General features: G+C 37.2%; 1 long non-coding RNA gene across 2 annotated transcripts; it reads right to left on the minus strand.

The window, feature by feature from the left end:
• Positions 1-26,942, minus strand: LOC119868229. Of its 2 annotated transcripts, none has more exons than XR_005385998.1 (3): positions 26,610-26,942; positions 8,496-8,588; positions 1-155 (listed from the first exon to the last, which is right to left on the minus strand). It is a non-coding gene; the product is annotated as an uncharacterized LOC119868229 (long non-coding RNA). The 2 variants fall into 2 exon arrangements; XR_005385997.1 differs by lacking the exon at positions 1-155 and adding an exon at positions 2,432-2,938.
• Positions 26,943-26,975: the final 33 nt, after the last annotated feature.

Below are 26,975 nucleotides of genomic sequence, written 5' to 3' on the forward strand. Positions count from 1 at the left end.
ATGTCAATGAATTCACTGGATGAGAACAAGTTAAAGATAATAAAACTTTCGAAGTGAGCTTTGGAAAGGCTACTTGAAGAAGTGCCATGAAGTTCCTGCTCCAATGCTTGTTTTCTCAGTGATTCACAGCATGGCATCATAAATCAGCATTGCCTCTGAAAATGGGTGGATTAAAAGTTAGATTGTGAGGGACACCTGGGTGGCTCAGCGGTTGAGCGTCTGCCTTTGGCTCAAGGCATGATCCAGGAGTCCCGGGATTGAGTCCCACATAGGTCTTCCTGCATGGAGCCTGTTTCTCTCTCTGCCTCTGCCTCTGTCTCTGCCTCTCTCTCTCTCTCTGTCTCTCATGAACAAATAAAATCTTAAAAAAAGTCAAACTGAAATAAAAGTAAGTGAATGACAAAATATACTATATATTTTCTATTCATGAAAAGAGTATATATTGAAGCCATATGAGTTCATATTTCTATATATATAATATCTATAGCTAAGTTTATATTTATGGAAAACATAAATTGCCAATGGATACTTCAATAACATTTGTAGTTAAGGGGGAGATGCCCTGATAGCAGTACATTCACAGGCAATTTTACTCTTTGCAGAATGGTGAAACTTGTTTCGTTTTCTCAGCAAATATATCCTGTACCACCTGCTTTGCCCAAAGAAGTAAATTAAGCATTGCAGTGGGTATAAATTATCTAAGAAAAACCCTTTATGTTATTATGGTCTAGTAAGGGAGACAAGATATTCTAGTAGAACACATAAGTGCTATAAACAAAATGTTCCTGGAGTGCTCGAGAAGAGTATGAAATCAACTTGGGAGAAATCTCAAAGCACAATGGAGGAAGTGGCCTGGAAGGAAACCTTTAAAAACAAGGATTGTAATCAGCAGACAAGTGAGGAGGAAAGGGAATTTTAAGCAGAGAACGACACAGTCTATGCAAAGCAACAGAAAAGGCACATGATATTTAAGAAACTGCTGGAGTCCTGTGTATGTGTAGGGAAGCAGAGGGAAATTAAAAAACTGTGTTGAGACAGTGGATTTCAACCGCTCCACATGTCAAAATAAATCATCGAGTTAGAGACAGATTGCAAAGGTCAACCCTGAGGTGATATAATAAAGTTTACTCTGGCCTTAGTGTCTAGAAAGGATTGGAGAGTGAAAGGGTTTGAGCAGGCCCACTAAAACAGACCACTGTGCTAATAGTCCAACAAAAGGGCAACAGCTAATAATTATGAGAAGCAACAATGGAAATGGAAAGAAAAGCTAAGATGTATGAGATCCTGCTCAGAAGAAGGATAGGATAGAGTGATTTGTTGAAGGTAGCCAAAGTCTAGGAAGAAGGCAAAATCAATGCTGATTCTGAAATTCAAGTTTAGGAGACTAAATGGATAGCAGTACCATTATCCAACTTAGAATATAAAAATTCAGTGAAGACTTCTGTGCATCACTATGAAAAGAAAACTTAATAATAACCCTTTCCTGACACCCATGGCTTTAGGTTAGTTATCCCCTTAATATACAGTTTCGTAGCACAATGAACCTTTAATTGTGGCATATCTTAGAATGTAATTTATATTAATCTGTATGGCATTCTACTATCTATGTGCCCTATGAGACCACAAAGTCCACGAGGGCAGAGAAGCACAATGTCTGGCAAATCATAAGTGCTCAATACATTTTTTGTTGGTTCAGTTTTCCATGTGAATGGTTGAGTAGACAAAAGAGTGAATTTTTAAATAACTTATTAGAAGCAACCAGTACATATTAGTGGCACAAAAATATTTACATCAAAGACAGTCGGTGTTAACTTGCATATCTGTTTATTCCAAGAACTTCAAAATGATGAAATTGTGCATTTGCTATCAACCTAGTGGGACAAAAATATTGAGTAAACTAATTTGATGAAAGACTCCTTATGATGAGGTTATGTAGGCTAACTTGAACAAGAAAAATTCAGAACCTTTTTAGAAGCTCCATCTTTGTGGGGGCACCTGGGTGGCTCAGTTGATTAAGCGTTGAACTCTTGGTTTTGTCTCAGATCATGATCTCGTGGGTCTTGGGATTGGGCTGTGTGCTCAGTGAGGAGTCTGCTCAATATTCTCTCCCTCTGCCCCTCCCCCATTCACTCAGGCTCACAATCTCTCCCTCAAATAAATATATAAATTAAAAAAAAATCTATAAACAAACAAAAAGAAGCTCCATGTTTCTTACTGTTTGCTCTTCGTAGGACAAGCATGTGCTTAAAAGATTACCTTTTATAATTCAAGATCATAGCAGATGATTTTGTGTGAATTTTGGAAATTGTCAGTTGTATGTCTATGAAATAGAACAAAATTACATAAATGAACCCACTCTTCATGAAATGTTAAGGGTGGTGGCCTGCACACTTCTGCGTCCTGCATGACTTAAAATGAAAAGAACCGAGAGGACTTTTAGAGAGCTGCAGCTATTTGTTGTTCAAGATCTACACATCTTCTGTCTATTGTTAAACTACTGTTCTTCTGTCTTGTTTTACTTATAGGAAATGGAAGCTAAAAAGCTTGAAGGACTTGGTGATGATTCTACATTTAATTAGTGACAGAGCTAGACAATACGGGAGATGGACTTTATATGTATCGAATGTGTGTCTTGTATGTAATACCATTTTAAACATATTCATTTTTAAATGTCACAAGTCCCCTCTGGGATAACAGATGTCATCCCATTTTCTGCAGACAAAAAATTGGGGCTCATGATAATTCACTTTTTCCATGGCATATACTAAGTTGTAGGGTTGAATTCTTTGATTTCAAATCCCATGCTTCTTTAACAGCATCATGCAGTGTGCCAATCTTCCTGGTTTCTGCTACCATGTTCCAGACTGATCACTTTCTGGGCAAGATAGAGCAATTTCAGTAGAAACATTGTCATCCAAAGGGAAGGTATGTTCTTACACTATAAACAGAATGAGAATTTACGTGATTATTGGCAAGGTTGAGGAGACAAGGTAGATCTGATTTGAGCAACATATAGCCCTGACTCAGAAAAGCAGACCTGAAAGAAGCAGGAAAAAGCATCTCTGGATTGACAGAGCATAGTAAGCATTATCATACACTTAGGGAAAGGAGGACTAGAGGTTGGCAGTTGGAGGCCACCAAGAGAGACTTGGTCTTTGTAATTTTTGTCCTGTTCTGTTCCCCCGGATTCTTCCCTTTTTCATTGTAGCAAAATATACATAACATGAAATTCATCGTTTCAAAGTATACAGTTCAATGGCATTTAGTATATCTGCAGTGTTGTGCAAGCATTTCTACTGTGTAGTTTTAGAACTTCATCATCTTCAAAGGAAGAATCATATCTATTAAGCACGGATTCCTTTCTTTTTAAAGTCAAGGGAGAAAGCAACTGTACAGGCTGGGATAAAAACATTTAGCTGTGAAACAGAAAGCTTCCTGCTAAAAAATAATCAAGAGCATCTCCAAGTTTCCCAGTCATTCAATTTCTCCCTTCTGCTGAAATGTACCAGCGCCCAATCAAAGACCATAGGCACAGACTGACAGAGAGCTGGAGTTTCATAAACCAAATTGGTTAAACATCCATTCTTGTCGTGAACTAAGGGAATTACCATCGAAAATACGATATAAGACTCCATTGGGATAACATACTTTGGTCATTAGGACTTTACTACCCACACATATAAAAACCAACAAAACTTGATGTGTGCGAGTGGGATGGGGAAGAGTCGCTTGTAGTTGTTACTTAAAAGGAGGAAAAAGAAGTTTGTGATAAAATGTTAACACATGGTTTAGTGTTTCTAGACAAAAAGAAATCAAGAAAGTACCTAAAATATTGAAGAAATATTGCCCAGGAGGATACAAGAGGGACAAAACAGAGCAGTGGGAATGAGGAGAGAATTGCATAAGGAAAGCAGAGGCATGATAGGTTAAGTCTTCTAAAAAGTTTAATGCAATGAAAGCGACAACGGAATCTACTGGAAGGTTTCCTCAATGGAGCAGAGCAACCCTGCCTCCAATAGAAAGAGAAAAAGCAACTGATAATTGATTTTCTTCCCCAACAGGCCATGCTCCATTCACAGTAACCATGCAGGGTATTGTCTGCAGAAACCCACCAGATGGTCTGAGTGGAGAGGGAGAATTCGCAAGATGATACAAGGGAATACAAATCAGCCACTTTTATTGCAGCGTTGCTTGGAGTTTGATGGGAATGGCAGACGGCAAGAGTTTTTTAGTATGCATTTGATATCTTTCTTTGGGGAACCAATTTACTTTGATATTTTACCTCAAACATCAAAATGATACACAGTACCAGAGGCTCTCAGCGGGCTTTCTTAGCATGTCCCCAGAATGGGGACAGATTCAATCTCCCAGCCTCTCAGGTTACAACTCATTAACGGGAGAACAAGGTGACTAACAATGTGAGACAGTGGGCCAAACATTTACAAAGAACATTCAAGCACTCTTCACACACCTCTTGGAAAATCTCAGTAGGCAGGATAGAGAACAATTTTGGCTTTAATGGCTTCGATACAGTTTTTTAGTAGGTAAAATAATTTTGATTATTCACTTTTAGAATACCAGCAAGGAGTTTATTTATATCTTCCCAGAAAGGATCATGTTATAGGAATTGAGGTAGTCTTCAACCTAGGAAAATGCATGGACTCCAACGCTCCTTTTTAAGCTGGTGGCTTAGCATTTGTAATACATTTTCTTTTAGAGACAATTTACAGAATGAGTAGCCAGGTCAACCTCCAAACCCAGAATGTAATATTAAACTCAGTCTTAGATCGTGAAATAAAGGGTCATGAGTCTCTTATTTTTCACCCCCTTTCCAGGGCAAATGGTCAGTTTAAGGTAAATGTTTAAGACAAGGAAGGCTGGTCTTTGATTTGGGACGCATACCAGTGTCCTAGAAGCCACATAAAGCTCAATGCCCCCAGGCTGCTTTAATTGCGCCCCCTGCCCACTACCGTGGGATTCCAAGCAGGCCTGATCTGCCTCTTAAAATGCTGCCGGATCCAAAATTATCTATTTTATTTGCCTGTTATAAAATTGTCATGCTTTTCTTTCAGATAATTCATATTATACTCCAGTGTCAAGAAGGAAACAACCTGCTTTAAATCCTTCTTAATGCATGGATGGCTCATAATCCCTCTTTGTTGGCACCGATGTTTAAATTATTTAAAGAGACTTCTTGCCAATCCAGATATCGATAATCGACAGACTTTGTGTTAATAACATGAGGTGAGAATATTCAACCAGTGTAGGCAATTTTTTTTTCTGAACAGGAGGGCTCTGAACAGGTTAGTGATTCCTGAATGGTTAGCTCTCTCAAGAGATGTTGTCCCTAAAATGTTTCTGATTGTTTCTTTTTTGTTACTTTTTATCACCACTCCCAGCCCCCCACAAGTTTGTATGGTGACCTAGTGGTACCCGAGGCAGGATTGGTGATAAACATCAGCATTGAGGACTCTCCTAGAGACCAGGCAGGAACAGAAATAGCAGCCCTGATTTGTAAGGTGGGTGTTTTAGAGTGGAAAAATTAACTGGTTACCCTCTCATGATCAAATTCACTAGTTTTCAAAATGAATTTAACGATTCGTGAGAGCAAGATGTTCACTCTTCTGTCTGATTAAATCCCAATGAATCGTCAGCAGTGCAGAAACAGTATACACAGCATTTGACAATAACAAACTATAGGATGGCAGAATAATTTAATGTGCATTTTGTATAAATCAAGCGTTGTGTTTCCTCCATTGGGGTTACTTTTGCTGAAATGCACTGGGGAAAGTCATGAATAGGCAACAAAAATATTAGCACTTAAAAATCAGATTGCAAGGGCAACACAAATTTCATTGGTGTTGTGTGTTACTGAGCAAACAACTAGAAAGTCTATCAAGAAAAAAATGTGAAATCGATTAAAATTGAGATATAGAAAAAAAACGACTGAAATTCATTTACTTAGTGTCCTAACCCTTGCCAAGTCTTTAAAACTGTGGTTTCAAATAGAAAGCATAGATGAAGAGTAAGATTAAACAAGCAGGTATAAATTTACCTCTCTGAGAAGCACCAATCAGACAATAAACAGGCCAGAGAAATGTATGATATCCCAGAAAGTTAACAGTAGTGAAAATATTCTCTCCAGGAACCAATGGATTTATTCACTGTGAGCTCACTGATTGCTTAAGCATGGCCAGTTTTGGAGAGAGTCTCATCCTAAATAGCTGTCCTCTGAGATAATTCTATTACCTACTAGGCATATCCTTTCCCTTCTCAATGATGCATTTCTGGAGATTCTGAGCCTAGAAAAATAATCCTGGTAATAATGGACAAAATATACCATGTATTAATTATATGCTGAGTTTGATTGCAATTGTTCTACACCCATTATCTCATTTAATTCTCACAACTCTGTGAAATAAACATTGTAATATTTTCATTTTATAGATGAGAAAAATGAGACTTGTGAGATTGTGTCTGCCTGAAGTCGCATAGCTGGTGGAACTGCGATAGAAACCCTGATCAGTCAGAGAAAATCCATGCTCTAAAAGTCATGATCTTAAAAGTGGATTCATGCATGGGGTGCCTGGCTGGCTCAGTTGGAGGAGCATGTGACTCTTGATCTCAGGGTCATGAGTTTGAGCCCCACATTGCGTGCAGAGATTACTAAAAAAATAAACTTTAAAAAAAGGTGGATATATGCACACTAGCAAAAGTTCAAGAAGATCACTTGGGTTCTGGAAGTTAATAATAAATTATATATATATTTTTTTGTTTTTTTTTTTTGGAAGTTAATAATAAATTATATATTTAAGTAAAAGCAAAAAAGCTAATGGGTACCGATATTTAGTGTTTATAGATTGACACAGGCACCCTCACTAGACTTACATATCAGATGGTCAAATACCATGGAGTACATGACTTGTTTCAGGGTAGCATGGGCATTTCACTACGCGGAGAAGTGGTAGTGCCCTGTCACTTTTGGCATATTGCCACAAGTTCCAATTTCTGTGTGTTTATTTTGTGGGTTACATTATGCAGTTTCCAATGGGCCAGTTGTTTGTTTGTTTAAGCATACTTTGTTTATAGGTGATACTAAAACGTAAACACAAACCAACACGAAAAGATGGGGCTGACCGTTCTAGTCTCTGATGTTTTTCTTGTTAACTAATTGTAAACAGAGTAAAGATGATAGTACAAACAGATCTGATTGGAAGGTGGCCAAGATGTATTTTAAAATTTTTCTGGAATCTATGTGAAATGCAGATGTACATCCACTATTATTAGCGATGAATGAATCTCACTCTAGATGTATATTGTGTCTTCAGCTATGAGCTATTGATAGTATGAAGCTATATTGATTAGCGAAGCATTAAAAGCTAACCACTTTGAACATGAGCATAAATCCCTACAAATACTTCAGCAACATTTAAAATCATTAAGTCTCTATGCGGTATTTGGTAACAGTTTTCTAAAGTCAGTCATAACTATTTATAAACCTCTTTTGAAGTTTCTTACTATACTTGCTTATGCCTACAAATTGTAAATATCAATACGTATATTAAGAGCACTGTTTAAGAACCGTGTTAGGATTGTAGGGATGCTTGTCTGGCTCAGTCGGTAGAGCAAGTGATTCGTGAAAGCAGGGTCATGAGTTCAAGCCCCACCTCAGGGGTAGAGATGACTTAAAGTCATAAACTGATCTAGGAGTGTAGTCGAAAATGTTTAGGGACACCTGGGTGGCTCAGCGGTTGAGCGTCTGCCTTTGGCTCAGGACGTGATCCCGGAGTCCTGAGATTGAGTTCCACATCAAGCTCCCTGCGTGGAGCCTGCTTCTCCCTCTGCCTGTGTCTCTGCTTCTGTCTCTCTGTGTCTCTCATGAATAAATAAATAAAATCTTTAAAAAAAAAGAGAAAATGTTTAGAGATCAGTCTTCTAAATCACTAGTACTATGTTGTTCCTCTAGGAAAGATGAGGCTTAAAGCTGTTCAGTGAAAGGACATTTAAATAGTAAGAGAATAAAGGGATCCCTGGGTGGCGCAGCGGTTTAGCGCCTGTCTTTGGCCCAGGGCGCGATCCTGGAGACCCGGGATCGAATCCCACATCGGGCTCTTGGTGCATGGAGCCTGCTCCTCCCTCTGCCTGTGTCTCTGCCTCTCTCTCTCTCTCTCTCTCTCTGTGTGTGACTATCGTAAATAAATAAAAAATTAAAAAAAAAAAAAATAAATAGTAAGAGAATAAAAATGTGGTTTCAGGAACATAAGTTCTCAATGGCTTACTTAAAGCTTTCCAACTTTTAGTGTCTTCTTCAGTTTGTTTCATTGTCCTTATTCTACATAATCTTCAACAGTTTTAATACAGCTTTATGTGTCAGAACTACTTGGATCTGTAGTTTCATTTTCCAATTTTCTTGACTCTGTGCCTTCTGGTACATTATGTTACATACAGGTGAACTTGTCTACTATATAGCATGTTTGCAAAATCAGGTATTTTACCTTATTGTCCTCGCTCATTTATTTTTTTGGAGGTTGATTCTCTGGATTTCCAACTCTCTGAAGCACTTCTATTCAGCTAGTTTTCTTGAGTGACTGTGAAGTAAATTAGATATAATTTATACATTAATGCTTTCATGTTAATATATAAAATATATTTGGAAACATTATAATCTGGGTCATGTATATTAATTTCTCTCTCTCTCCCATGACAAAATTGCCTAAACTCTCGAACAAATTTCACCTAATAGAGTTGGTGCTGTCATATGCCTGGGGGCAGCCCCTTGAACTGTGGCGACGACACTACTTGTCAGAACTGAGGTACAATCAGCAAGTGGTAACATGGGAAAAATGCACAGATGGGTATCAAGAACACTGAGAGTAGATAAATCCACTAGGCTAGGGCATATGAGGGAAAGAAGTGCAGGCCCAGAGAGAACTGGCATCAAGGAATTCCAGAGATAAACATCAGGCAGATATATTGCCGGGTAAGAACTCAGTCTCAGAACAGACTGGTCGAAGGCAATAATGATTCAAGGTTAGAACTCTAGTATCTGGGGGGCAAAAACACTAAAAAAGATATAGAAATTTATGATGCAAGGACTCTTGAAAATTGAAACCGTGACCCAAATTCAAGAACTGGACCATAAAGGGAGATCTTGATGTCATATAGTAAGGCAAAAACTGAATTTACTAGAAGCAGGGTACACTTTTAAAATATTGGTAGTGCTCAAGCTGGTTTGATGCTTTGCTGCCAAGATATATATCTAAGGTCATATGTTCCTTTTGCTTCAGAGTCAGCGAGTGGGTTGGGGTAAATTGACCCTACTGTGGGGCCCATGGGAAGTAAGCTCAGGAAACCATGGTAGGGATTTGCTAATCTGAGCAAGTGTCGTGCTAATTGGTGCTATGAAGTACTGGCACATTTTGTGGTTTCCTTAATTTCTATCTCCAGATTGAATTTCAACTGGCTATGTCCCAGGGTAAGAGGTTATTGTAACTACTTTTAAATAACGTCAGTCTGTATGATGAAATACAGATCTGTCACTGTAATTGTGCGCACTGATGCACAGGCTGTATTAGTCAGGTTTTTTTTTTTTAGAGAAACAGAACATATATACATATACATATACACACACATATATATATATGTACATATATATGTAGGGGATATATATGTATACATGCATATACATGTACATGCATACATATATGTATATATACATGTATATATACATATGTAGGAGATTATAGTAGGAGGTTATACATATGTATATATAATTATATGTATATAATCTACTGGTTCCTTTAAGCAACACACATACATTACATATATAATATATGGAGATTATATATATATATTATGAGATTATATATGTATGTAATATATATATAATCATAATCTCCTATTGGTTCCTATACACACACGCACACATGCACTGGCTTCATACAACCATGGAGGTTGGCAAGTCCAAATCTGCAGGATAGGCTGGCAAGCTATAGACTCAAGAAAGAGTTGATGGTGCAGCTTAAGTCCAAAGGCAGTCTGGGGCAAAATTCTCTCTTTCTCAGAGGATGGCAGTCCTTTTGCTCTTAAGACCTTCAACTGATCGATTTGATGAGGCTCACTTACCCACTCACACTATGGAACATAATCTGCTTTACCCAAAGTCCATTTATTTAAATATTAATCTCATCTAAAAATACCTCCACAGCAACATCTAGACTTGTTTGGCCAAATATGTAGGTACCATGGCCCACCCAAGTTGGCATATATAATTAATCATCATCCAGGAGTTCATATATAAATTCACTTCAACAAAATTAATATTAATTGTTTACTCTTTCTTAGGCACTAGACTGGGTGCTATGAGTCAATTAGAAATGGTTGGTACTGGTAGTGTCAATATCAGCTATGGAAATATTGTAATATTCTGGGCACAGTTGGGGACTTGAAATAAGGCAGCAAAAGGAATAAGAATGGAGAGAAATGGACAGATAGAAGATATTCTATCTCCTCAGCAAGACTTGGGGAATAATTAGATTTGGAAGAGGGCGAGGAAGAAGGTGGATGGACATTTGGGTGGATGGATATGTAATTTATTAGAAGAAGGAGTAACTTATGGGAAGATGAATTTACTTTGGAATCTGAGATGCCCTGGAACAACTAGGTGAAGTTATTCAGTGGGCAGTGGATATATGTTTATGTGGATCCAGAGGTCTGGATACAGATACAGACTTAACTAGTTGGCCAGGTCAAAAAAATGAAGAATCATCTTTGAGCACCTACCCTCCATCCAAACAAACAAACAAACAAACAATCCTGTGAGCTCAAAGTTTGAAATCTAGTCTCAGTCTCCTCATTTTTCCCTACTTCCTTGCTAATAACCTAGTGAAAATCATCACTGTTTCTTGCCTGGATTAGAGCAACAGTTTCCTAACTGGCCTTTCTACTTCTAGACGTAAATTCCCATCATGGCCTATTATGAATTAGTCATTATGACTCTTAAAGCATAAGCCATATTGATGAAACTGGAGGCTATTATGCATTGTGAAATAAGCCATATACAGGAATAAAGAGCAAAACTACATGATCTCACTTACATGTGAAATCTTAAAAGTTGAATGCATAGAAGCAGAGAGTAGAATGGTTTGCCAAAGGTGGAGAGGTGAGGGATAGGTGAGGAGATGCTGGTCAAAGAGTAGAATGTTGTAGTTACATAAAATAAATAAGTCTAGAGATCTGATGTACAGCATGATAGCTATAGTTGGTAATACTGTATCAAATACTAGCAATTTACTGGGAGTAGGTTTCAGGTGCTTTCTCCACACACAAAAAATGGTAACTATGTGAGTAAGTGATATGTTTATTAGCTTGATTGTAGTGATCATTTCACTCTGTACATACTTGTCAAATCATGTTTTATACCTTAAATATATACAATTTATATATTTGTTTGAAATGTGTAATGGGGCACCTGGGTGCTTAGTCAGTTAACCGTCTAACTCTTGATTTCGGCTCAGGTCATGATCTCAGGGTCATGGGATCAAGCACTGCATTAGGTTCTATGCAGGGACTCTGCTCTAGATACTCTCTCCCTCTTGTCCTTCTGCCCCTCCCCCCACTCAAATGCTCATGCTCTCTCTCAAATTAATAAATAATAAATCTTAAAAATGTGTAAAAGATTATAAGCCATATCCTGCCATGCCCCTGATGAAAATTATAAAATGGTTCCTCATTTCAATCAGAGCCAAAGACCATGTCCTAATGATGGCCCACAAGATTCTAGATAAACTCCCCACTCCACTGTCTTACCTAATACTATCATATCCTCTCATTCACTCTTCTCCCACCATACTTGTCTTGTTCTGCAAACGTGCCAGGCATGTGCTTGCCTCAGGACCTTTGCACTATCTGTTCTCTCTGCCAGGAATATATATCCTGTATCCTCCAGATATCTACATGGCTCACTTTGTCATTTCATTCAAGTCCCAGCCCAAAGTTATGATCCTGTTGAAGGCTTTAGTGACACCCTTATGTAAAATAGTATCTTGATCCCTTAACTTGCTTTATCCTTTTATAGCACTTATTACCAATCAATACATTTATTTGTACCTTCGCTAACTGGAATACAAACTGAATGCAAGTCTATTTTGTTTACATATCTATTTACAGCATCAGATTTATTGTATATGGATACTAAACATAGTCACAAGAGTGGATAGATCACCCATGAACTCTTATACTGTGATAAGAGGTCCCAATATGAAGCATTGAAAGAAATCAACATTTACGAGATGAATAGAGAAAAAACTCCCACTGAAATTGAAAAGTGACCACACATGTAGAGAAGAGATGCCCAGGTCACCAAAACAGAGGAAGGAGAGAATTTCAAAAAGGAAGGTAAACAAATGAAAAAGTAAGATATAATATTGTTTATATTTGCCATTTTTAAGAGTCCGTGATTCTTATTAAAGCTATATGAGTGACTGTGAAAGTAAGCTGACCAAAACTGCATTGGGAGACAATATTTACAAATTGTTTAAAATTGTTTTATAAAGTAGAAATATAGGGGTATTCAGAGTTAAATGACAATTACAAGGTATTTGGCAGTGAATGCTTTAGATTTATTTTATATTACAGCTGGAGTCTTTTCAAAGAGTAGGCTAGATTCAAGAATATGTTTTAATCTCTATGAATAAATAGAACTGCTGGACTCTGAAATAACTAAGTACATTGAAAAGTTCCATACAATTTTTGATTAGCTATAATGAGAGATTTTTATTATCTGCTGGGATCCATAAACTATTGCCCTAATACCACATGTCATTTTGTGAGCAATCTCAGCTGGGACAGAAACAGAACACGCGTGTATGTGTGCATCTGAGGAGGCAGTAGAATTACTAGCTGGAAAGACAGAGAGGGATGAGATTCATAGAGGTATAGAGAAGAGACAGTTCAGAGGACCTGAGCTAGGTCTCAAGGGGAAAAAGCAAGTGCAGGGATACTCCATACTGAGGCCGTGGAGGCCACTGAATCAAGAGGAGTTTTTCCAGAATGGTGGGGGGTGGTGGTGGTGAGTGGCAAACACTCAGGAAGGACAATACTTCCTCAAATATACTAGGAGAAGAGAAAAATAGCTTGGTAAATAGAAATAAGATTACATGATCAAGAGAGGACAATATAAACCCACACATTAGGCTGAAAGGGAAATCTGGAACAAGAACCAAGTATTAGAAAACACTGAATGAGGATTTACGTTAAGCTAGTCAAGCATAAGTAATAAGTGAGATGCTGTGCCGGTAATTTGTCTCATTTCATAGATAGCTGTAGATGACTTGCATCTGGAGACTCCCTGGTCCTTTGGTAAAATATGCCATAAGCAAATATTTTTAAAATGGGAATGATATAAGAAACATTCTTCTGGGTACTGTGGAGTTTCAACAGAAAAGTTCTTCACTGGGGGCTATATTGTTATAATACTTGAGAAAGTAGCAAAGAGAAAGCTACAAATCCTAAGGATTTGGTCTTTGGGAGAGAAAGGGTTGAAAAACCCAAAACAAATAAAACAAAACAAAAGAGCACCTAATCTTAAGAGGGTAGCAACACAGAGGTAGCTACTATCAATCACAGTCTATATATCATGTATTCTTGAAATTTTAGGAGTTATAAATGGGTTACTGACCTCAATCGGTATGATCTTAGTGGGTTAACAATTATGGAAGTTTTGTTCCCTCTCATCATTCAACTCTACTACTTCTGATATCCCTTCCATATTAGGTAACAAATATCTTAAAGCTATCTTGACCATATGCCATAGTTTTCTGGTCCCCGGTCACTTTCGGTTATTAAAAAAAGTCATGTGGTTTATATATTTATTCATTAAGACCTAAGTGTTTTTAATTTTTTAAGGTTTTCTTTAAATTCCAGTTAGTTAATGTATGGTATTATGTTAGTTTCTGGTGTACAATATAGTGATTCATCACTTCCATACAACACCCAATTCTCATCACAAGTGCCCTCCTTAGTCCCCATCATCTATTTCTCCCATCTTCCTGCCCACTTCCCCTCTGGTAATCATCAATGTGTTCTCTAGAGTTAAGAGTCTCTTTCTTGGTTTGCAACTCTCTCACTCTCTCTCTCTCTCTCTTTTTCCACTGTGATCGTTTGTTATTTGTCTTTCTCTGACTGACTTATTTTGGTTAGCATAATACTCTATAATTCCAACCACATCACTGCAAATGGCAAGATTTCATTCTAAAAAAGTCATATAATTTAAAAACTCCAACATTCAATCTCATTGGCTTCAAAGCTTTCCTCAGAGTGATACCAGGAGACACCTCTCCACCATTGATGGAAAACCTGACCTTTTCTTCTACCTTTTTAGAGAAAAACTCCTTTGGATTGAGGCATAGAAGGAAGAATAAGAGAGATAGTAGGCTGTACTAGCTTGCATTCCTACCAACAGCGTAAGAGAGTTCCCCTTTCCCTGCATCCTTGCCGACACCTATTGTTTCCTGACTTGTTAATTTTAGCCATTTTGACTGGTGTAAGGTGGTATCTCACTGTGGTTTCGATTTGTATTTCTCTGATGCCAAGGGATGTTGAGCATTTTTTCATGTGTCTGTTGGCCATTTGTATATCTTCTTTGGAGAAATGTCTGTTCATGTCTTCTGCGTAATTCTTGACTAGTGCAGCCACTTTGGAAAACAGTATAGAGGTTCCTTAAAGAAGTTAAAAATAGAGCTACCTTAAGACCCAGCAATCCCACTACTAGGTATTTACCCAAAGGATACAAATATTGTGATCTGAGGGGACATCTGCACCCCAATATTTATAGCAGCAATGTCCACAAATAGCCAAACTATGGAAAGAGCTCAGATGTCCAACAGATGAATGGATGAAGATGTGGTATACACACACACACACTCACACACACACACACACACCATGGAATATTACTCAGCCATCAAAAAGGATGAAATCTTACCACTTACATTGATGTGGATGGAACTGGAGGGTATTATGTTGAGCAAAATAAGTCAATCAGAGAAATGCATTTATATGGTTTCACTCACATGCAATTTAAGAAACAAAATAGAGGGTCATAGAGGAAGGGAGGGAAAGGTAAAATAAGAAGAAATCAGAGAGGGGGACAAACCATAAGAGACTCTTAACTCTAGGAAACAAACTGAAGGTTGCTGGAATGGAGGTGGGCGGGAGGAGATGGGGTAACTGGGTGATGGGTATTAAGGAGGGCAAATGATATAATATAATGAACACTGGGTGTTATATGCAACTGATGAATTACTGAACTCTACATCTGAAACTAATGATACACTCAATATTAACTAATTGAATTTAAATAAAATAAGTCAACAAAAAATAAAAAAATAAAGTGAATCTCTGAATTAAGGAGAGAGAGGGAGAGAGAGAGAGAAAGAAGGAATCCTCTTACATGGTTAGTCTTCTGTCTATTGCTGGTGACTTTGGCTAATGGGTCCTCATTGACAGCGTAAAAGTCAGGATTCAGTAAGCTCTGTTACAGTAATAAACAACTCCAAAATCTCAGTGGCTTACAAAAAGAACTTTCAAAAATTAATCTTAAAAGTCTTCTGGGATCTAGGTGACTCTTCAGTTCATATTTTCCCATGTGTTGGCTTAGCATTCCAGGGTGTTTATATCAATGTGGCCTCTCCATGAATATTTTTACAACCACTGCAGTGAGGGAAAAATAAGCTGGAGCACCAAGCATTGGAAATGAAACACTTCCATATAGAGGTGATACGTGCTACTTCTGCCACATTTCATTGGTCAGATCATACTATATGTCCACATCACATTGCTTCAATGGGAAACTGTTCCATGTGTTCAGAGGTAGAAAGAATTTGGGTAATGAAGAATGATGGTAATGCCTACCACTGATGTCTTGTTTGGTTTTGGGGGGTAAGGGGCACCATACAGTGTAATCTTCACTGAGCTTCCTGATATTGGCTGACAGTATGTTAGAATCATACCCTAACCCCTTCTCTGGGTAAAATGTTTTGTCGATTTTTGTCTGCCTATATAGCCCTACTGCATCTGTCTCTCTTGTACTGTATACTCCTTCATGTGGACTTAAGGATATTGCCAGGTTCTTTTCTGCACAGTCTAGTGCTGTGGAGTACTGGGGAGTGTCTTGTGTGAGGGCTTTCCTCCCTTTTACCAAGAACACCACACTACATTTCTTCTTTGATCTGCTTCCACTGGCTGTACCAGGAAACTCTGCCTTTACAGCAGAGAAGGAAGCAATGGTAGCTATGTCTACAGATACCCCACGAGCTCTGGGAGGCACACGTCAAGCTTTCCCCAAAGCTCCCTCACTCCCCACTACTATACTCCCAGAGTGCCACAGGCAGGTCTTAACAGGCATCATGCCAACAGTGAGATATTTATCTCCTAATCCTACAGAGGAAAGACGGAGAGGAGCCGCTATAACTTGCCATTAGAGTGCCTACTACATGCTGGCTTGCCTGCCTTCACATTAGCCTTCTGCTTTTATAGACTTTGGGAGTGGCCTGCAGAGATACTTGAGGCTAACAGAGTCAGTTCAGCAGCTTCTTTATAATAACCAAAAGGGAGATGTCTGGCTCCAATTATTAATTAGGCCTTGGAGGCCTCTCTAAAATGTAAAGTTTAAACATTCTTTGTTCTTGGCTTTGGGCTGCAGGTACCAATTCCAAGGCAAAAGCAAAGTCATCCTCAGTATCCTTTCCTATCAGGGGTCTTTGTTTATTTTTCTTCCGCTTGCATAACTTAAAAGAAATTTGAAAAGGGAGCTATTCCTTCGCACATTTTTTAGTTGATATGTAAAATCTCCCCATGTTTGAAAAGTTGTAAAGGGTTCCATGTCCTGCACATTGTAAACACTGACTTGAAAACTTCACAGGACCAATTCCCAGCCTACACAAATATGATCGTGCACTCCCTCTGCCCATCACCCATATTCAACAAACTTTAAGATATTGCCACACTTGCTTTATCTATCCCTTTTTTGTTATCACTTTTTTTGCTGAAGTCTTTCAAAGAAATCGGATGGCCCATGTCATTACATACTCCATCTTCAGCTTGCTTTTCTGAAAGTATGAACTTTTTGTGAGAAAACCACAATGTCATTCTTGTAACTAACAAAACTAAAAACAATTCTGTGAAATCTGTTCCAGTTCCCTACCGCCTATGTGTGATAGTCAGCTTCCAAGATGACCCCAGATGATCCCCACCCTCTGGTCTTCAAACTCTTGTATGGTATCCTCTTATGTTGCACCAAAGTTAGTCTGTGCGACTAATAGCATACAGCAGAACTGATGATATATAACTTCCAATATGAGGTTAAAAAAAGGCTGGCTTCTATTTTATGTATTCTCTCACATACCTGCTCTGTCTGTCTTGGGTCACGTATACTGGGGAAAACAAGCTGCCATGCTGTGATCTAGCCTTGTGTAGAGGCCTGCATAGTAACGGACTAAAGCCTCTGGCTAACTACCGGAAGGGAGCAGGAACCTGCCAACAACCATGTGAGTTAGTTTGGAAGTGGATTTTCCAGTCCCAGCCAAGATCTGAATTGACTGCAGCCCTGGCCAACAGCTTGACTTCAACCTCACGAGAGACCTTGAGGCAGAAATTTAGCTAAGCTGCTCCAAGATTCCAGCCTCTTAGGATGTGTGTAATACAATTGTTGGCTGTTTTAAGTTGCTAATTTTTAGGGTAATTTTTAAATAGCGGTAGAAAAAACCAAATTACTGTATAACACTACCCCAAAACTTAGCAGCTTAAAAAAACAAGGCCTTATTTAAGACCTTTATTATTCTGTGGAGTGACTAGGCTGTTCTGCTGATCTTGCTGAATGAGGTTCACTCAAGTGGCTGCATTCAGCAGACGAGTTGTCAGGGAGCTTAACTCATTTGGAACATCTGGGATGACTGGACCTTTCTCTTCAGTCTTTAACCCTGGTCTTTTTCAAGGGCATGTCAGTTTCAGGGAAGCATTTTAAGTGGTCAGAGGCAACATTTTCAAGGACCTTTCTTCAGCTTCAGGCTCTATAATTCATACAATGTCATATTTATTATATTCCATTGGTCAAAATAACTCAAGGGAAGATCAAATTCAAAACACTGGGGAAAAACACACCACGTCTTGACAGCAGGAGCAGTAATGTAATGTGGCAATAGTTTTCAATCTACCCCAGTTCTCTTCTAGGCACAATTACTTACATTCTCACCTTGTATAACATAGCTTATCTTTTCCTCTCAAATTTGAATCTCATTAAGACATTTGGCTCAGGCTCAAATTCTTAGTCTCATTATCTAAGTCTGATCCAAATGTAAATTAGGCTCATACATGTAGTTCATCCAATATATTTCTAGAAGTGCAGTTCTTGACCCTAAGACCTGTCAGATAAAAAGTCATGTTATTTGCCTTCCTCAGATATATCCAAAGGTAAGATAATGCCAGGATACCTACAATAAGCACTTCCATTTTTAAAAAAGGAGGTCCAAAGGTAAACAAGATAGACAAATCTTTAGTTATTCTTACCAAGAAAAAAAGAGAGAAGACTCAAATAAATAAAATTATAAATGAAAGAGGAGAGATTACATCTAAGATTATGCAAATACAAAAAGATCATGAAACAAGTATGAACCATTATACATCAACAAACTGGGTACTCTAGAAGAAATGGATAAATTTCTAGAAACATATATTTGACTAAGATTGAATCATGAAGAAATAGAAAATTAGAACAGATCGATTACTAGTAAAAGGATTGAATCAATAATTCAAAATTCCTGGCAAAGAAAATCCTAGGACTAGATAGCTTCACTGGTGAATTCTACCAAACACTTAAAGAAGAATTAATGCCAATTCTTCTTCAATCCTTCCAAAAAATCAAAGAGGAAGGAACACTCCCAAACTCAGTTTACAAGCCCAACAGTAACCTGATACTAAAGCCAGAAAAGGACACTAAAGAAAAGAAAATTGCAGTCAATATCCCTGATAAACACAGATGCAAAACTCCTCAACAAAATGTTAGCAAATCCAATTGAACAGTACATTAAAAGGATCATACACCATGAATAAGTGGGATTTATTCCAGCGATGCAAAAGCGGTCAACATATGCTAATCAATCAACACGATACATCATATTAAGAAGATAAAGGATAAAAATCATATGACCATCTCAATAGATGCAGAAACAAACATTTGAAAAAAATCTAACATTCATTCATGATAAAAAAAAATTCAACGAACTGGGTATAGAGGAAATAAATTTGGTATAGAGGGAATGTACCTCAACATAAGAAAGGCCATATATGACAAGCCCATAGCAAATATCATACTCAATGGTGAAAATGTTTCTTCTAAGATCAGGAGAAAAAAACAAGGATGCCCATTCTTGGCCCTTTTATTCAACATAGTACTAGAAGTCCTAGCCCAGAGCAATTAGTCGAGAGAGAGAGAGAGAGAGAGAGAGAGAGAGAGAGAGAAAGAGAGAGAGAGATCATTCAAACCAAAAAGGAAGAAAGAAAATTGTTTCTATTTGCAGATTACATGATATTATATATATAAAACCTTAAAAGACTCCACCAAAAAACTGTTGGAGCTAATTAACAAATTCATTTGTTTCCTGTACCTTACTGTACATAGCTAGGAGAAGCCAACTGTCATGCTCAACATTCTGCTGAGGCATGTCTTTAGCCCAAGTTGTAAGTTCATTTATGTGTATTTTCTATTCTCCAAGATTGTTCAGGTGACATTTTGCTAATTGTTTCGCTATTATACAATGTAGATTCTCTTTTTCCTAGACTCAAATAACACTTCTCTGTTGCTTTTCCAGTTTTAACTAGCTGTCTGACATTTCTCAAAACTTTGCTAACAGACTCTCCATTGTTTTCGTAGCCTCTGCCTGCTTCCTGGTCCCATAGACAGTATTGCACCTTTTAGTGCTTTGTTACAACATCACAATGCTTCTGCAAACCAATATTATAAATGTTACCTATTACAAAGTAATAGATCACCCCAAAGTTTAGTGGCTCAAAACAATAACATTTTATGGGACCTCCACCATATTTAAAACTAAGAACATTTCCATCACCCCAAAGATACCCTTGTTCCCCTTTCCAGTCAATCTCCATCTTTGACATCAAATAACCACTTGGAGATCTTCAGTCTATCTCCATAGAAGGGATATGTTTTTCCTCAAGTTTCATGTAAATAGAATCATGTACTATATACTCTTTTGTGTCTGTAATCTTTTTCATAGCCATATTTTGAAGTTCATCCAATAGTTTATGTTCAAGGAACTCTATGAACACAAAGCAAGAGAAATACTAATGAAACTACATCTAGGTGCTGTAAAGCCAATGAAAATAATAGAGAGACAGCAAATATTAAATGCATTCAAAAGAAAATAAAGGCATTGCCTCCAGAGAAACAATAGATGATAGTTGAATTCTCAAAAAAATAATGGAATTTTGAAATTATGAAAAGTATATTCTCTGATCATGGTGCTATTGAGCCGGGTCTATTAAAAATCAAACAGATAACTAGGAAATATTTATACATTTAGAATTAAGAAATACAATTCTAAACAAAGGCTAAAAATAATTATAAGTTAAAAATATTTTGATTAAAATGAGAAGTAAATGTCAACATATCAAAATTTTTAAGATGCAGCCACAGCTATCTTTACATGGAAATTAAGAGGAGTGACACCGATGGAAAATATGGAATAAAGACTGCTAGATATCCACTCCTTCATAAAAGTAACAAGAACACTGGCAAAAATTGTCAAAATAAACTTTTTCAGAACTCTGGCAATTAACCAAAGGCAACAATCATGAGAGGGGCTGAATCAAGAAAAATGGCCCACAGGGTGCCTGAGTGGCTCAGTCTGTAAAGCACTGGACTCTTGGTTTGGGTTTAGGTCTTGATCTCAGGGTCATGGGATCAAGCCCTGTTTTGGGCTCCACACTCAGCATGGACTCTGCTGGAGATTTGCTCTCTCATTCATGCACACACACACTCTCTCTCTCAAATAAATAATTATATAAATAAAATCTTTAAGAAAAAACAAAAATGGCCTACAGTCATGGTGAAAATCAGCATCCTACCAGTTCCTGGGGTGTCAGAGCAGAGATTAAACTTTTGTAACTGATTAACAAAATAAAACATCTAAAAACAAACAGAAAAATTTATTAGAATTTAAGGGATAAACTGACAGAACTACATTAGTATGGTGTATTTTTCATAAGTTCTAGTCACTGAAAGATTTAGTAGATTAAATATGCCCAAGGTTATAAAATTTGAATTATACAATAAGTATAACATAACAGATATATGTTGAAATTTTTATACCAAATTTATAACCAAGTAGGAAATAATGAGAATGAAAGATTCTGAGGCACCTGAGTGGCTCAGTCAGTTGAGAATCTGCCTTCACCTCAGATCTTTCCCAGAATCAAACCCTGCATCAGGCTCCTTGCTCAGTGGGGAGTCTGCTTTTCCCTCTGTCCCTCACCCTGCTCAAGCTCTCTCTCTCATAAACAAAATCTTTAAGAAAAGAGAGAATGAAAGATTCTCTTTATGATAACAAGACTATCTAACCTGTAGAAATAAAAGTGAACTGTATGAAACTTACACAAAGAACACCATAACACTTTACTGAGGGACATAAAGGAAGAATCAACTAAACAGAGAGATGTAAAATTACTCGGGGTTAGAAATATTAGTTGTCAATTTTCCTCATATAAATTCATGATTTAATGGAAGTTCAATTAAAATACCTTTTTTTTTGGAAATAGGAAAATGAAGCTCATTTGAGAATATATGCAGTAGAGATGGATATATTTAGAAAGAACTAATAGGAAAGATTGTATAGATTTTAATATATATTATAAAGCTACATATTTTGGAATTGGTGTCAAAATAGGTGGATCAATCAGAGGAACATAATAGACATTTCACAAAAATACAAACTGGTATGAATATTTAATATTAATTTCTTTATTTAGGAAGTATTTGCTGATTTCTTCCTGTTCACTCATCACTCTCTAGGTATTGGGGATATAGAGATTAAGAAGACAAAATGTCAGGGCACCTAGGTGGCTTGGCCAGTTGAGCAGCCGATTCTTGATTTCGGGTCAGGTAATGATTTCAGGGTCGTGAAATTGAGCCCTGCATTGGGCTCCACGCTCACTGTAAAGTCTGCTTGAGATTCTCTCTTTCCCTCTCCCCCTGCCCCTCCTACCACATGCATGTGTACAATAAATAAATAAAAAATAAATAAATAAATAAATATTTTTAAAAAGATAAAAATATCTGCTGATGTGAAACATCTGATGCTAAATAAAACAGTAAACAAGTATATATTTAAATATATCATTTCAGGTAGAATTAAGTTGTATAAAGAAAAATAAAGCAGGCTAAATGTACAGAGTGTGCTGGATGGAATGGCATTTTATTTCAGATGGAATGTTCAAGGAAAGACTTTATGAGTGGGTAACACTCAAGTGGAGATCTGACCTAAATAAAAGAGTGAGCAGTGCTCACTGTCTAGATAATAACAAACAGTAAGATCCTTAGGTGAGATTGAGCTTGGCATGTCCAAAGATTAGAGAGAATACCGGTGTGGTTAACAAGGGAAAAATGGTAAGAGATAAATCTGAGAGATAAAGTGACATTTGAAGCTGGTGAGTCCAGTTCAGATATTTCAAGGAGCTCAGTGAGGACACTTGGAAAATCACACCACACTGATTCCACAGGATAAATGTTTCTTTCAAATTATAGAAGAAAGGGCAGCCTGGGTGGCTCAGCGGTTTAGTGCCGTCTTTGGCCCTCGGTGTAATCCTGGAGACCTGGGATCAAGTCCCGTGTCGGGCTTCCTGTGTGGAGCCTGCTTCTTCTTCTGCCTGTGTCTCTGTCTCTCTCTGTGTCTCTCATGAATGAATAAATAAAATATTTTAAAAAATAAAGATTTATTTAAAAATAAATTATAGAAGAAAATATAGGTAGATATTTAAATTATTATGGAATGGGTCTGGACTTTCTAAGAATTAAGGTTGTAATTCATAAAGGATAACTGATAGATCTGTCTAAATGAAATCTTACAACTTATGTAAGTGAAACGCTGCAAAGACAAACTGAAAGGCAAATAAACTAGAATGAATATTCACAAATATGAATTACAAATAATTCACATTGTTAGTAGAGGCATAAGTAAACTCCTACAATTCCTTAATAGACAAACACCCCAATCTAAAAAGGGCAAAGGACACAACTGATGACAACACAAGTAGATATCAAAATGTGAAAAAAAGTGTAATTTTTTTTTTTACTATAGACCAGTGTATACAGAGACACCATATACACTGGAAGTAATAGTTTAAATCAGCACCATCTTTTTGGAGAGAAGTTAGGCAGTATTTACCACAACTCAAAAAGACATATAGTACGTGATCAAACAATTAAGTTTCCAGAAATTTATTCTAAATAAATTATTGAAAATGCTTGCAAAGATTTTAGCTATAAATATGATGTTTATCATATTTACAGAAAAACAGGAATAATAATGTTCAACATTAAGAGATTGAACAAACTCTGACTCAGATTCACTTATGTATACATGTACATTCTAGGCAGGATTAAAGTTATATTGTGGAAGAATATGGAATGATTTAAAAAGACATTTATGATGTATTCACTGATACAAGGAACTTACAAATATGTATGTTAAAAACCAATATATATGTTCTCCTTTTCCTTTAGCTGTGACTTGCAAACTTTTTGGTGGTCACAAGGTCTTTGAGAGTCTATGAAAGCTATGGATCCTTTTTAAAGAAAATGTACATATGCATATACTTTAAAAAGTTTTGCAGCTCTTCCCTATCTGTTTTTAATCCACCTTTTTATCTTTTTTTTATTTTTTTTATTTAAAAAATTTTTTTTTAATTTTTATTTATTTATGATAGTCACACAGAGAGAGAGAGGCGCAGAGACACAGGCAGAGGGAGAAGCAGGCTCCATGCACCGGGAGCCCAATGTGGGATTCGATCCCGGGTCTCCAGGATCGCGCCCTGGGCCAAAGGCAGGCGCCAAACCGCTGCGCCACCCAGGGATCCCCCCTTTTTATCTTTATATCTTGCAAATTATTAACACTATCCTTGCTTTGAGCACCCTTCTCCACAACACATACACTGTCCAGTCAAACACAGTTTTTTAAGAACACACCATGCCACCATAACTGTGCAAAGCCATTATTCTATACAGTATACTGTATCCATCATTTTCTTAGCTACTTGGTTTTGAAGACCCAGATCATATGTCTTTGGTGAGGCCTTCGTTTATTTTATTCACTCAGTTCTCTATGCTTTGAATTCCTATAGCATATGTATACGTTCTTCTACTCTAAAGTGTATTAGATTGCATTATTTTAATTATCTCTGTGTCTCTCTCTTCACCTTCTTCTCTTTCAACTTGGAATTCCTAAATGCAAGTATCACATGTAGCTTATCTGATTTATTACTTAAAAATTTAGTAGAATGCATAAATAAATGAATGTATTACTTAATTGATTCATGCCAGTAATGAATGATAGTGCTTCATAAATCAATTTTCTACTTGTATCTGACAGTGGTTTCTGGGTTATTCAGATGTGCTAAAACATCTAGTATGAGTTTAACTCTTTCCCTTTTCTCAGTCTAGTTCTCATCCCCTCACATTGGACTTCTTTCACTTCAGAGGTGAAATCAGTCACCTCTGATATAAAGTGTCGTTATCATGTGGGAGCAAAGAAAAATAAGGATTTCCTGCATTTATACGGAAATTCTTTGGGGATTTCTTCCATGATATAGACTTATTATGATAAAATGGAAAAAAAAAACATTGCAAAGGTCAAAGACATAAAAAAGTGTTTGAAGACATGCAACCATATGATATAGGTTTGGAGCAATGTTAAGGGAGCATGGAACATAGCCCATTCAACCAAGAGCAACTTCACAATAATTCATATCTTTACTTGTATCCCCTGAGTCTTATTAAGGGGACACATGGTCTCTGGAAATGGATCTTAAAATTATCTTTGTTTCTTCCTGTCTTATAAATTTGTCTGATATCTTGGCGCTTCTTATATATATTTCCTCTCAACTCTCCCACTCTGTGCAAATTAGTTTCATCCTTCAGCTCGAAATACCAGTTATAGTTTTCCTTTTATCTTCCTTTACTTTTTCTCTTTCCTTTTTTAAATTTAAATTCAATTTGCCAACATATAGTACATCATTAGTTTCAGATGTAGAGTTCAGTAATTCATCAGTTGCATATCATACCCAGGGCTCATCACGTCACTTGCCCTCCTTAATACCCATCACCCAATTATCCCATCCCCCTACCCGGGTCCCCTTCAGCAACCCTCAGTTTGTTTCCTAGAGTTAAGAGTCTTTCATGGTTTGTATCTTCCTTTACTTGTGATCCTCCATTGCTAAAGCCTAAAGGCCTATGTGGCAAGGCTGGACCCTCCTTTTAGGGTGCAGAGAAGGAAAGAGCCAAGAGGCATAGTCCTCTTTTGAAGAGGTATCAGGAGAGAAAGAGCTGTGTATAATAAAATAGGATGAATTTTTAACTTTCCATATTATGAAATTGTTGCATGATCTGAAGCAAAGTCACATAACCTCTCTGCTTTCATTCCGTATTTGTACTCATTCACAAGCATCCACGTAAATGTAAAATGAGAAAAAAGAAAACGCTTTACAAATGCTGTACAGATGCAAGTTGGTTTTATTATTATACAAAATGATCCAGGGTCAAAACCAGAAATAGGGATTCCTGGGTGGCTCAGCGGTTTAGTGCCTGCCTTTGGCCCAGGGCGCGATCCTGGAGTCCCGGGATCGAGTCCCATGTCCGGCTCCTAGCATGGAGCCTGCTTCTCCCTCTGCCTGTGTCTCTGCTTCTCTCTGTCTCTCTGTCTATCATGAATAAATAAATAAATCTTAAAAAAAAACATGAACCTTTAAAAAAAAAACAAAACCAGAAGTATTTTTCAAACATTTTTATATAAAATAGTTTTGATCTTTAATGACCAGAAATATTAGTCATAGTGAATGTTTTTATATAATGCTGGTTCTGGGACCTTCTTTCCTGAAAATATTAAAAGTTAGAATTAAAATCATGAATCCTTTATTACTTGTACAATGTTTAGTTCTTATTTGACTTTTAGAAGTTTAAAGACTTTAAACAATCTTCTGTGATTAATTTTAAGACAGTATTTAAATTCTCTACAGAGCATAACTTAAAGCCTTTTTTATTCGTCTTCCATAGAATCTGTAACGAAGTAGAACTCTTTTCAACTCCTTTAGATTTTTCTGGGACTTGGTGCCATCATGAGAGTTAGGCATTTTATCATTCAAGATCCTGAAAATGACTTTGAGTTAGTCATCTGAGAGTGGAACATGAAACTTCAGAGAATACAAATTTGATTACATTTGAGACTAACTAAATAAAACTAAACAACATATGAGCCCCTGAAAAAAGGCCCAGAAAAAAAAAGCAGCAGAAATATAAGAAAGCTGTGAATCAGCAAAAATCTTACCTTTCTCTTTTTCACTCTTAAGAGTCAGGAGCACCAGCCTCATTAAAAGAGCCAACAGACAAAACCTTTTATAGAGTGGGATCTCCATCTGCTTGGAGAACAGAGGGACCTCTGGAGTTTTCAATATAGCGATATGTCTATGCTGTGTTCCACATTTCCCCTACAGGTTTTGGAAGAAAAAAAAGAAAAAAAAACAACCAAACCCTGTACTTCTGAATTACTTAACAGGGTTGTTTGGTTGAGGATTAACTCCTGAATTGCTGTGGAGACAGATGTCCCCATCAGCTTTCAAAAGATCTGTGCGTCTGAGAAGAGTTGTGTGTCTAAAGATGATTCATCCAGCTGGATCTCTTTGTGGTGATTTTC

This window comes from Canis lupus, chromosome X, assembly GCF_011100685.1.
Source record: "Canis lupus familiaris isolate Mischka breed German Shepherd chromosome X, alternate assembly UU_Cfam_GSD_1.0, whole genome shotgun sequence".
Lineage (NCBI taxonomy): Eukaryota > Metazoa > Chordata > Mammalia > Carnivora > Canidae > Canis > Canis lupus.